This window comes from Lissotriton vulgaris, chromosome 1_1 (assembly GCF_964263255.1).
Source record: "Lissotriton vulgaris chromosome 1_1, aLisVul1.2, whole genome shotgun sequence".
Taxonomy (NCBI): Eukaryota; Metazoa; Chordata; class Amphibia; order Caudata; family Salamandridae; genus Lissotriton; species Lissotriton vulgaris.
This window is the reverse complement of record NC_141685.1, coordinates 470,967,912-470,981,603: the sequence shown is the minus strand read 5'-3', so window position 1 is coordinate 470,981,603 and position 13,692 is coordinate 470,967,912. Positions and strand designations below refer to the sequence as shown.

Sequence of the window (13,692 nt, the reverse complement as noted above, 5' to 3'; positions counted from 1 at the left end):
TTACTGTTTTTCAATTGATTCTCTTTGGTTCATTCTCTATTTACAAACAAGCACAAAGTCGCAATACTCTGTTTAGTCTTTGCAGATCGTGAAAAATCGTGTAAAAAAATAAAAGTAATCGAGCAAAATCAGTAGGCCACTAATTGGATCTCTTTTTGACCTCGCTAAAATAGAAATATTATAAACAACCCTTCATGAGAAATACGAAAATAGTGAGATGAACTGAGCTCCACACCATGAGGGCTGCAAGACAGCTCGGCTCCGTCACCCACCCCGCCCAAAATAACGACAAACCCTATGCAAATATTAAAAATATAGACAACACACCAGCAAAGAAACAGGGTAAAACATTTTATTAAATAACTATTTACATAACGTTGGTTTATAAGATGATGTCAGTAGTGGACCGATGTGTGAATAGGTCGGAAGCAGCACAAGGCGCCAAGATCCGGATGGAAAGTCCTGGATATTGGGTGCCATAGTTCAGAGTTCTGAGTTTGAGCCTTTTTCAATGCCTGTGCTTTGTTGTTTCCCCTCCATCAAAAACAAAAAAAAAATATAAAACTGTGCAAAAATACAAAAAAAACAAAAAATGTTTACAAAAGCAGTGCTTGTAAGACTGTCTGAAGCTTATTTCCACCTGCTGCAGCTTCACTATTCCAAAGTAAGTGAGGGTCGTTTGTGGACCTGACTGCATTTGAAAACAATGTTATATGGTACCTCCCTAAACCGCTTGACGGAGGCCCCCGAGGGGCGGTGTGATGACACGGACTCGGAGAAGACGCTTGGCTCCGACCCCCTCCCCAAGTCTTATAGCACTGGTGTAGCCTGAGATCGCCCCCGACATAGGCGGCCGGCTCCCGGGGTCCGGCGGAACTTTTTGCCTTTTGATGACTCTTCTATTCTGGACTTTGTCCCACAATCCGTTTGACCTGAAGACACGCTGTAGTGGGGCGCCCCTTTACCGTTTTAGTTGCCATTCCGCCCGCTTTTGCTACACTGTGCCTCTTCCGCCATTCAGCTGTTTACCGCCCGCTCTTGCGACTACAGCGTCTCGCTCACCATGTAGTTAAGTTGCTCCCGCTCTTGCGGTGCAGCGATAGGCGGCTGCCACAGGACTCTCAAAATGGCGGCCGGCTCTTCGGTTTTGGGCCTGGTCCACTAAAATGGCCCTGGGACACCTTGGAACTCGGACGCTTCCCTGATAGGGCTTGGGTCCCATTCTCGAAAGCGTCCCCTCAGCCGTGAAGATTCTACAAAAGTCTTGGGGGCCCCCGACTCCCGCAGGCTTCTGGTGGGGAGCGGCTGCCATGATTGCTCGTGGAATGGCCACGACGGAGCTACGAGATGGTAGTGCTCTCATGCTGACGCCAGCTTTAGTCTGAAACATCCAGAAACACTGTAGACTACCAATTCGATCAGTTCCGGTAGCGCCCCAACATGACCCGGAAGAGAAGAACTTGCCCTCCCCTCTTTGACTGATGGTTCTTGTTGCCTGTCCCCTCTGTTGTCATTTAACAGAACTTTTTGGACTGCTGAAAGGGGTTGTGTTCCGAACGCTGGTTGGTGGAGACATTTTGACTATATTCTTGACCTACGTTGTCGCGTAATGCGTTATATGACACGCCGCGTTAGCGCACCCGGAAGTGATCCGGGGCGCGGCGGGCAGCGCGTAATGTAAGCATAACAGGTCATGTGACTTGTTAATAAAACTTTTCATTGGTTCATTTTACTTTTGTTATTTTAATGATGAAAAGCTTGGTCATATGACCTAAAAATTACGCTTTTTATTTTTTTCGAACATTATTTTTTTTAAAACATATATGTTATAATATTCCAGGCTAATGTACTTTCCCGGAAAATTTACAACTGTCCTGCAAGTAAAATATATTCCTTTTTCGAGAAAAAGGGCGTTTCTTCGTTCCATGACGGAGCCGTTGAGTAAGAGAGACTCGGCCTGCTGTCTTAGTCGCCGATACGCCTGATTATCAGATTCTTATCGATCACTTTATGTTGCAGAAATGAAAAACACAACTGCCCTTGACCATTTATCTTTACTGCGTTCCTACATATTATACCTTTTATCCGTCATGTAATTGGACTGCTTTATTTCACTTGCCTTTTACTGATTCGAAAACAGTGACTAAAAGTAAAAACTTTACCAATGTAAATACTACTACCGTGTTTTGTTTTAAAAACCTTTATTGTGAAAATATCAGTATACAAATACGGGCCTATAACCACGTGGGCCGGCCACGGAGCAAACTGAAATCGTATATGATGAGGAGACATTTACACTGTAGAGGAACGTAACGAGCGGGCCATTAGGTTGCAAGAACTAAGGTGTCTAACAGTTGCGGAATCGGTGGACGTACATTTTGTAATTAAAATAAGACAGGGCCACTTACAATAACATTTTCTAGATATACATTTGCGGGCAAGGAGTTACGAGTCCCATTTATACCGGCGCCATTTTGGGCGAGGCCGGGCAGGTCCAAGATATAGTCAAAATGTCTTCACCAACAATCGGCCAGACCAGAACCCCTTTCGGCCCTTTATGCTACAAGATGGTGTCTTCCATTCAGAAAATATTGTTGGCAGCATTTTGAAAGGAAAGATAAACAGCCGTTCTCCTAGTGAGTCTCACATTGTTACATTTAGGAAGAATGTTGAAGAGTAATATGTGGAAAATCTGAAGCCATTTTTCTACAAACTCTCAATCAGCCTAAGTCATGGGCGATCTTTGTCCACACCAGGGCAATAGTGAAGCTGCAGCAGGTGCAAAAGAGCTTCAGACAGTCTTACAAGCACTGCTTTTCTAAACATTTTTTTGTATTTTTGCACAGTTTTATATATTTTTTTTTGTTTTTGATGGAGGGGAAACAACAAAAAACAGGCATTGAAAAAAGCTCAACAGTGCAGGGCGCCTTGTGCTGCTTCCGACCTATTCACACATCGGTCCACTACTGACATCACCTCATAAGCCAACGGGGCACCCCACACTGACTTTCGGCGCAGCATTGTAGGATGGCCACACCAGTGCGGCAACTTGCTGGACACCACCTCGGTGCCATCCGGATCTCGGAGCGTTCGAGTCACTGTACCGCAAGAGTGACCGGAACTCAGCTGGTCACGCCGTCTTTCGGCGCAGCATTGTAGGATGGCCATACCAGTGCGCCAACTTGCTGGACACCACCTCGGTGCCATCCGGATCTCGGAGCGTTCGAGTCACTGTACCGCAAGAGTGACCGGAACTCAGCTGGTCACGCCGTCTTTCGGCGCAGCATTGTAGGATGGCCACACCAGTGCGGCAACTTGCTGGACACAACCTCGGTGCCATCCGGATCTCGGCGCGTTCGACTCACTGTACCGCAAGAGTGACCGGAACTCAGCTGGACACGCCGTCTTTCGGCGCAGCATTGTAGGATGGCCACACCACTGCAGCAATTTGCTGGACACCACCTTGGGCAACAGTGAAGCTGCAGCAGGTGCAAATAAGCTTCAGATAGTCTTACAAGCACAGCTCAGAACTCTCAACTATGGCACTCAATATCCAGGACTTGCCATTCGGATCTTGGCGCCTTGTGCTGGTTCCGACCTATTCACACATCGGTCCACTACTGACATCACCTCATAAGCCAACGGGGCACCCCACGCCGACTTTCGGCACAGCATTGTAGGATGGCCACACCAGTGCAGCAACTTGCTGGACACAACCTCGGTGCCATCCGGATCTCGGCGCGTTCGACTCACTGTACCGCAAGAGTGACCGGAACTCAGCTGGACACGCCGTCTTTCGGCGCAGCATTGTAGGATGGCCACACCAGTACGGCAATTTGCTTGACACCACCTCGGTGCCATCCGGATCTCAGCGCGTTGTGCTGCCTTCGGCCTATTCGCACATCGGTCCGCTACTGACGCCGCCTCACGTGCCAACGGATTTTCTACGGTTTTTGTAGCCCTATGCCGCATAACAGGTCATGTGACTTCTTTATAAAACTTTTCATTGGTTCATTTTACTTTTGGTTTCCTAAAGATGGAAGGCTTGGTCATATGACCTAAAAATACCACTTTTCATTGGTTTAGAACATTTTTTTTTCCCAAACGATGAAAGCCCCACCTTGTTTCTGGATCATTCAGACTGAAGCTGGCGTCAGCATGAGAGCACCACCATCTCGTGGCTCCGTCGTGGTCATTCCGCGAGCAATCATGGCAGCCGCTCCCCACCGGAAGCCTGCGGGAGTCGGGGGCCCCCAAGACTTTTGTACAATCTTCACGGCTGAGGGGACGCTTTTCGAGAATGGAGCCCAAGCCCTAGCAGGCAAGCGTCCGAGTTCCAAAGTGTCCCAGGGCCATTTCAGTGGACCAGGCCCAAAACCGAGGAGCCGTCCGCCATTTTAAGAGCCATGTGGCAGCCGCCTATCGCTGCACTGCAAGAGTGGGAGCAACTCAACAACATGGTGAGCGAGACGCTGTAGCCGCAAGAGCGGGCGCAACTCAGCTAGATGGCCGCCACCTGGGGAGGCCCGTTCACGCCGCCTCCCCCACGCCCCCCCCCCGGGCCGCCGCACGCCAATTTTCGGAGCAGCATTGTAGGATACCAAAACCAGTGCGGCAGTTTACTGGACATCACCTGGGTGCCTGTCGTACATGTTGTGTCAGCCATGTAACACTGGACACAGACCGCTACTGACGAGGCCTCCCCCCGCACCACCCGGGACGCCCCACGCTGTTTTTCTGTGCTGCATTGTAGGATCCCTAAACCAGTGCGGCACCCAGGCGACATCACCTGGGTGCCGTCCAGAACTCTGCACGTTGTGCTGCCTTGGGACTATTCGCACAAAAGACAGCTTCTAACCATTGTTGCTTTTTGTGTTGAGAAATGTTTAAATGTTTTTAGTTTTTGTTCCGTTCGTTAAAGTTAATAGTTAATAAAGTTTTATAACCTTACTTTGTTGGAGTGTTATCTATTTTTTTAAAAACGGGTGAATGGGGCCTTGAATCGGGTTATTGTCATGTGTGGGCTTTGGAAGTGTGCTGCTGCAGGATCGGACATTTCAAACTCAAATGCACGTTCTTTTTCTTACCTTTCCGAAGCATGGAGCGCAATAGCAAGCAGAGAAAGGGTGATGCACGTGTTGAACACTACCTGACCTGGCAAGTTGCTGGCAGTGCCCCCCCGCCCGCTCCTGAAAGAGGAAACACACACACCGCCGCTCCGAGTACTTCACAAATCTTTAAAAGACCATGCGCTTGTTCATGAGGCTTAAATGGTTTATCACCTCTTCTAGAACCCCTGCATCGACCCTCTGACGTTTCCTGGAAAAATTACCATGTAACACAATACCAAGCCCTGTCAGCTGAAACCCCCAAGGAATCGTGGGGCATATTATCAAGGGGGTTTATCTCCGCTTTTTTGGCTTTAAAAGCCTTGAAAGCGGAGATAAAATTATCTCCCTATTACCAAGCTGTCGCTAACACCAGTTAGTGACAGCTAAAAGGAGATAGCGACCATCTTGGGCCCCGCTTTGCATGTCAGTGATACTTATCACTAATGACATGCAAAGTGGCGTGCCAAGATGTTAGCGACTGGAAACAGTCCCTAACATCGCTACCTTCTATTACCAACTTTTGGAGATATTCGCGCTAAGCGCGAATATCTCCAAAATCTAACACCTGCCCTGAGCAGTTCTTAGCCATGTTATCCAATGGGAGGTGGATAACATGGCTAAGAGCATTTGCTCGATAATACATGAATATCGCTGACTTTTCTGCGATAATAGCAAGGTTTATCTGCGATAAAAATCACCGATGTACGGCGATAATTTTTGTCTCTAAACAAGTTAGAGACAAAAATTATCGCTAGTTGTTCGTAATATGCCCCCGGGTTTTTGCTTGCAGAAATCGGGAGGCGGGAGACTAGCACTGAAATCAGTAGTCACACGCCTGAATCGGGAGGATTGGCATGTCTGAATTCTCTACAGCTGGGGCCATAAACTACATCCGCAGGGTTAGGTGATAGCCTGGGACCAGCCTGGCATCTAAAATGGCTGCCGTGCACGACAAAATTGTGGCATTGGAAAAAAGGCAAGATGGCGCAGCCGCTGGAAGAGATGTATCAACATATATCAGCCTCCTCAGCCACCCTCAGGAAACATAGGGGATTAGGATACGTCTCCCGCACCCCCTTATACCTAGTACTTTAATTAACGAAGCACAAAATGGCGAATTCCCGTTTCGCTACCAGTTTGCGGCCCAGTTCGCGGCCCGTGAAGCGCTTCTACCGTGAAAAATCATTTTTTTTTATTTTCCCCACGGGACCCTTTAATAACCCCAACAACATTCCTAGGGGGTCAAGAGGGGGATACCTTGCCCCCTTTCATTAAATTCCCCCTTAGTTTTTCACCTTTTCTTCTCTCTCGATCCTACCGAGAGACAAGATGGCGGCCGCTCCGGACTGTCACGCAGCAAAAAAAAAAAAAGCTCACGCACAGCCGCTGGAAGAGATGTATCAACATATATCAGCCTCCTCAGCCACCCTCAGGAAACATAGGGGATTAGGATACGTCTCCCGCACCCACTTATACCTAGTAATTTAATTAACGAAGCACAAAATGGCGAATTCCCGTTTCGCTACCAGTTTGCGGCCCAGTTCGCGGCCCGTGAAGCGCTTCTACCGTGAAAAATCATTTTTTTTTTTTTTTCCCCACGGGACCCTTTAATAACCCCAACAACATTCCTAGGGGGTCAAGAGGGGGATACCTTGCCCCCTTTCATTAAATTCCCCTTTCGTTTTTCACCTCTTCTTCTCTCTCGATCCTACCGAGAGACAAGATGGCGGCCGCTCCGGACTGTTTAGAATGTTGACAGACACCGGAGAGCCAATCAGCTTTCTGCGCGCAAAGTTCCGTTTCGCGAAAAGTAAGCGGACCGGATCGCTGCCCAGAGCGCTGTTACAGATATATATCTTGATTTGAACGTTAATTTCTCAAAATCCACTGAAGCACATATATTGAGACCTAGCAAAGGCACATCGGGCTAACAGTCCCTACAATTTTGCCAAGTTTCGTGCAAATCCATTCAGCCGTTCGAGCTAAAAGTGAGTCCAACCGCCCTATGGAAATTAACATGGGAAAAACGCGTTTTGGGACCCCCCTTTTTTCTCGGCCCCCCCTTGACGAAACCCCCCCAAATTTTTAGGGGCTGCTCAGAAACAAAATGTGCCATTTTCCTGAAAATTTCAGCCGATTCCGTCAACAAACGCCAAAGTTATTAGACATAGAATTTTCAGAAATGCCATAGGGAATTAATCCTAACTATATATACCTACTGGCGATAGCCAGTAGGTAATATATATATATATATATATATATATATATTCATTGTCCCTTCTTTTGTTGTGTGAGATATATTATGATTGTCTACGTAGATATGCATATATATATATATATATATATATATATATATATATATATATATATATATATATATATATATATATATATATATATAACTTTCGAATTAGGCTGCAGCAAATCAATTGCCTGCACGTTTTCTGTGCAACTTGGCGTTTTGGAGCCAATACTGCCACATACAAAACCCCTTTTAAAACAAAAGAAATATCTATCAGGGGAAAATATGACTGCCGCACTGAGTACGCTATATACGTCCTCACGTGTACATGCGGCTTGCGATATGTAGGCAGTACAAAAAATCCTGTTTACATGCGTATCCTACAGCACATTCGTGCAATCATTAACTGTGATCCGGCTTACCCGGTAGCCCGACATTTCAAGGTGAGTCACAATAAGAATGTGAACTGTTTGACATACTTTGTAATTGACCAGGCACCAGTGTTAAAGCGAGGTGGGGATAGGGACAAGGCCTTGAGGCAGTTAGAGACCAGATACATCTTGAATCTTAACAGCAAGCATCCGAACGGCCTCAATGATAGGGAAGACATACATACCTTCCTCTAACTTAAGTCTAAATTGTCCTGTCTGATTCTCCATCTCCACCACCACATAATCACACAATTCTGTATCCTTTCCGGGCGCAATATACTAGATCAAGCCAATAAATGCCCTAGTGACCTATATATGGTTTACCACGAAATTATGATCAATTTCTTTCCTGTTAATTGTACCTCTCTTTTTAATCATCATTTTTAAACCTCCCACAATTTTGGTTGCACTTATAACACTTAGCACTTTACAATTGGAATTGCTGTTGAAGCAAGACTAGGTTGGATAACCCTCCTGGGTTGCCAGATGGGCAAGGATAGGTCACTATCCCTGTTTATATGGTTCAGCACTGGCACTTTAATACAAGCAAATATTTGCACATTGCAACGTGATACTGGATAGTAATAATTGAGTAAGCTAGCTCTAACTGTGATTAATGAACTAGATACACTAAGGCTATCTCAGCGAATGTGGAACACACTGCCATTCTTGCACAAAGGTAATTTTTTTAGCCTAATATTTATTTATTTATGCATTATAAATTATTATCATGGACTTTTTATATGTCTTTTTAGAATTTTAACATATTTATATGTTATATATTTTTGTTGCATTGGTGTAAATAATTGCTTCGCTGTACAGATATGTGTAAATATACTTCCTTTTTGAAATAAGTGTCATGTAGATAGGAATATGCTGCTAGCTCACAGTCATACTAATTTTTAACTCGCATTTAGGCGGTTATAAATGTACTTCGTTGCGCATTTGCCATTTCGAATATTTGTGTACAGGTGCCTTGTATAAAAATGCTGCCAAGACTTAAAAATAGCTCATAGACAGCGCCCGATTGTATACACATGTTAAACACCTCACATTTGTAGTCTACTTTCTATGTCTATGCATAGATCACGTGGTGTCACTGTGAATTGAAGAAAAAAATGAGTGTGTGCCCTATTTAAATGAGAAAACACTGCATGTCCGTCATGTGATCAAGGGCAGACCCTGCCCGAAACGCGTCATGCCAAATTAATGCTGCAAAATGGTTGAATAAACGCCTGCTGTGACACTCTGCAATTCGTGTGGTGGTCCGTATTTTCTGTTGGTTCATCCTGGAAACAGAATTCGTTCCATATATATATATATATATACATACATATGTTGGATTTTTTTGGATTGTTGTGCAGTTCTTCATATGTCATAAATGTATCTGTCTAATGTTTTTATATATATGTATTATATATGGTGTTTGTTATTTTTATGTTTTGTTTGATGAATTTAAGTGTACTTAGCATACTTAAATTCTGTGCGCTTCTTTCAGCCCTGACGAAATTTCTAAATGTTGTTTCTAAGAGGGTCAGGAAACAAAGCTCTGGATTAATCTTTGAATTTAACATCTAACTTTTATGATTTACGTATTTATATATTTATATGTATATAGTCATGAAGTTTTTGTACATACTTATTTATTTGCGTATTTGCACATATATGTATATACTTCTGTTTATTCACCCACTGTGGGTTGTATTTAAGACAGAGTGGGGCTGTACATCAATGTTATAGTCCTTTGTTTGTTTCAATGTACCCTTTTGAAAGCACTTTGTGAATATGGTGGTCAAAACTTAGTCCACCTTTTGTGTCATTGCAAATGAGGATAAATTCCCATGTAACTTTGCGATCACATCATGTGATCAAGACAGTGGATACTGTCGAAACGCGTAATGGCGGGCATGCTGAGCGAGATTGAGCTTCAATAAACACACTTGTTTGGCACCATTCCTGGGTTCCTCTCTTCGTTTGTCCAGGGCTGCGCGATATCTAGCGGCGTTGGAGTTTGAGACGAGTCTTTCCTTGATGTATTGCACCTGGAGGCTTCCGTTGGTGCGAGAGGAACCCCTCCCCCTTTGAAGTGGTTTGGCGGCTGGAAGCAGAGAGTTTCGTTTACGGAGCTGTCTTTACAAACTTCGGCTTGAAGTTAGCCGCCGAGAACCCCCGGACGCTGAAGAATCCTACCTTGGTTTCCGGAATCGCGGCGCTTGGTTTCGAGAGAACTAATTGCACGGCGGTAATCCTGCGAGGTAGGCGAAGTGAGATTGTCCGGTGGGGAGTGTGCCCGGGGCTGCGTTCACGATCTAGCAAGAAGCAATTTGCCCTTTGTGAACGCGTGTCCCAGCTCAACAAGTGTGGCTCTAATTACACAAGTTACAGCATAAGCATGTCCGCGGATGTATTGCGGAGCAGAGAAGAGGCCGCCGGCCTCGTATTTGTACAACCCCCAGCTGGGGGAACTGACTCTACACGGCCAACGACCGTTGCAAATGCAAACCCGACAATTCGTGATCTCTACAGAAAATTGGAAAAACTCAAAATTAAGGAACAGTCTAAATGGTGGGAAAATAAATCGTTGACTATGTATCTGCAGGAGGGACGGGTTCCTAGAGGGTTACGAATCAGCCTAGCTCCTAGTTATGAGACACCCGATCCAGATATGCTCACTGAGTGGGCAGAGGCAAACTTAGAGTCATCTGCAAAATTGATGAGAATATTGGTGAAATACGCGGAATCTGACCGTTGCAAATTACAGACACAGATTGAAGCACTGGAAGAGGAGATAGAAGGTATGGGAACAAGCGAAGCGACGGATAAAATGCGAGCTGAAATGCAGACTAGGCTAACTAAAGAGGAAGATATAATAAAAAAACGCAAAGCCTACAAATTCGAGCGGGACCGCTTGGATTACCTACACGGGCAAATCTTCACTTATGCCAAGCGCTATGAGAACATCAAGGCGAGGGCTAGAAAAACTCGTGTGGTCGCTCCTGATAATGTTCCAAGCATCCCTTCCTCTTCGGATGCAAGTTCTGTGGGCAGCGAATCTGAAAATGAGGGGGCAAGAAGTATGCCGTTGGGGTTTACAGCACTCTCCAAGGCCCAGGAAATGAGCTGTATGTGTCAGGATCGCCGAGACACATTGAGATCCAGAGGACAGACTGGCGGTCAAAACGCCAAAGGGCCAACAGGAAACGAGGCGAAAGGAGAAGGTGCAACAAAAGGCAAAACAAACAGCAATCAAAAGAAAAACCGCTGGAACAACAACAAAAAAGCATCAAAAACACAGGCGCCAGCCCCAACTCAGTAATGAATCTGACCACATTAAAACTAACTGAAAAGGAGACCAATATTTTAAGTTTAGGTTTGTCTTATTGTCCTCCATGTAACTTTAATTACGCGGACACGAGAATGGATGCCTTCCGCTTTGTGAAGAAATTAAAATTGAAAAAATATTTCAAAATGCAACCGGCAAGAAAGAAAAGACTGGGAGCAACAGAAATGGATTCTGTCACCTTGGAAGCAGGAGACAGAGAGGACTTTGATGAGATATGGGGATTGCAGGAGGAGACGAACCCCTCAACAATGTTGCCTCTGGTAAGGTCGAGGGTTGATCAAATATCGGGGGCTACTCCTTTCAAACCTAAATCAGTGTTTCTCCCCATAATGCCACATGATAATATTGATGTTTATCAAGATCTAATTACAAAGGACTTGAAACAGCTCTACATCACCACCAACAAAAAACGCAGAGTGATTAGTAATCTAAATCAGAGCTATAACGCCCTTGTGAAAAAACTGGAATCGGACAATACTATACTGCTCCGCCAAGCTGATAAGGGTGGTAACACAGTATTGTGGCCTCGCCAAATGTATATTGAGGAAGCGGAAAAGCAATTACAGGACCATTCATGTTACATAAGGAGAAATTTGGGAGCAGTAAGGTTGGCATGGGAAGATCAAAAGGCCAAACTAGTTGCATGGAAATGTAGCAATCTAATAACTAAAGAGGAACTGGGGTTCTTGAAGAAGGAATTCCCGGTTATCCCTTCTTTTTACTTGCTCCCAAAAATTCATAAGAACACTCAAATCCCCCCTGGGAGACCCATAATCTCAGCGATTAATAGTTCCACGGAAAAGATGTCAACCTACATTGACTATTTTTTACAGGACAGTGTTAAAAATCCGGACTCTTAGGTACAGGACTCCTCTGATTTTGTCAGAAAATTGGGCAATTTTGTTTGGAATGAAGACTGTGTGCTAATGAGTTTAGATGTCACATCCTTATATACGTCCATACGTCATTTGGACGGTATTAGGACAGTGAATTATTTTCTGAATAGGAGATCCATCAATTTTTCTGCTCATAATTCCATGCTAACTGCTATGATTAAGATTTGTCTGGAGCAAAATTATTTTTTGTTCAACGGTCAGGTGTATCAGCAGGTCAGAGGGGTAGCTATGGAGGCCTGTTTTTCTCCCAGCCTAGCGTGCTTGCACATGGGCTGGTGGGAGGAGCAGGTCCTCATGGTGCAGCATCAGGCCATCATGAGGGGGCATGTGCCAGTCTATCTTAGATACATAGACGACCACTTCTTTATCTGGCAGAGTACTATGCTTGAAGCCCAGGAATTTGTAAAGGAATTGAATTGCAATGATCTGAATTTAGAATTTACTTCCACCATGAGTAAAACGCAGCTTTGTTTCCTTGACATAGAGGTCTATATACATGAAGGTAATCTAGCCACACGGTTATATAGAAAGCCAACTGCAGGTAACACCATCCTGCACGCGGCAAGCCAACACCCGCATCACTTGATACAAAGCATCCCCTTCGGGGAGATGCTACGTATTAAAAGAATTTGTAGTGATGACGGAGAATGCCGGAGAGCTATGGATGAAAGCAGATTGCGTTTCTTGGCTCGTGGATATTCAGTAAGAACCATCGCCAGGGCCATGGAGCGAGCCAATAGCATGATAAGGGCACAGGTTCTGGCGCCCAAACTGAAATGCGATACTGTTCAAAATGAAACTTCCAAAGATAGCTCAAGGGTAGTGGTTACCTATAACCAACAACACAATGAGATCAGGCGGATTTTCAGCCGTAACTGGAACCTGGTGACGGGGGATCCCGTCATTGGGGGTTCAGTGGGCAGAAGGCCAGAATTTTCTTTCAGAAAATCCACCTCTATGTCAGATAGGCTGGTGAAGAATCACTTGGAACTTCCAATATCAAAAACCTTCATGAATTTGAAAAAAGGTTTTGTAAAATGTTCTAGTTGCAAGGCCCGCAAGAATGGATGCAACAAAACACGCTACAGCATCCCTTTCAAGGAAGAACCTGTATTAATAACCAAACAGTTATCCTGTAAAACGGAGTTTGCCGTTTACGTGCTGCAGTGCCCCTGTGAACTCAGGTATGTAGGGAGTACCCGGCTTCCGGTTCACAGGAGAATACTGCAGCACTTAAGGGCAATCTCTAACAACGAGCAATCCTACCCGGTGGCACATCATTTTCAGGTGGTGCATGGGAGTGATCCCAAGCACCTCACCTATTTTGTTATAGATTGTGTGCCACCTCTTAAGAGAGGTGGGAATAGGGATGGGCTACTCAGGGTCCTTGAGACTCGGTACATTTTGGAACTTAATAGTCGTACCCCTGGAGGTCTTAACGCCAGTGAGGACTTATACACCTGTCTATAGTTCGTATGATCTGTGGCTGTACCCGACTCTCAAATGATTATACTGTTTGGTAACTGCATAACACTGTTTTGAAAAATCAGAAAGAAAAATAATAGGTCAATAGAATTGTGTTGCATTTCCGGTTAGAGCTGTGTGTTAACATCTGTCAGTCTAATGAACTCAAAAGGGAGGGGCTCTTCCCTTTTTAAACATTTTGATA

General features: G+C 44.9%; 1 protein-coding gene across 1 annotated transcript in view; it reads right to left on the bottom strand.

Moving 5' to 3' along the window:
- Window positions 1-13,692, bottom strand: part of LOC147747365 (interleukin-12 receptor subunit beta-2-like) — a 553,753-nt gene that overhangs the window by 175,862 nt on the left and 364,199 nt on the right. The gene's annotated exons all lie outside the window — the stretch shown is intronic.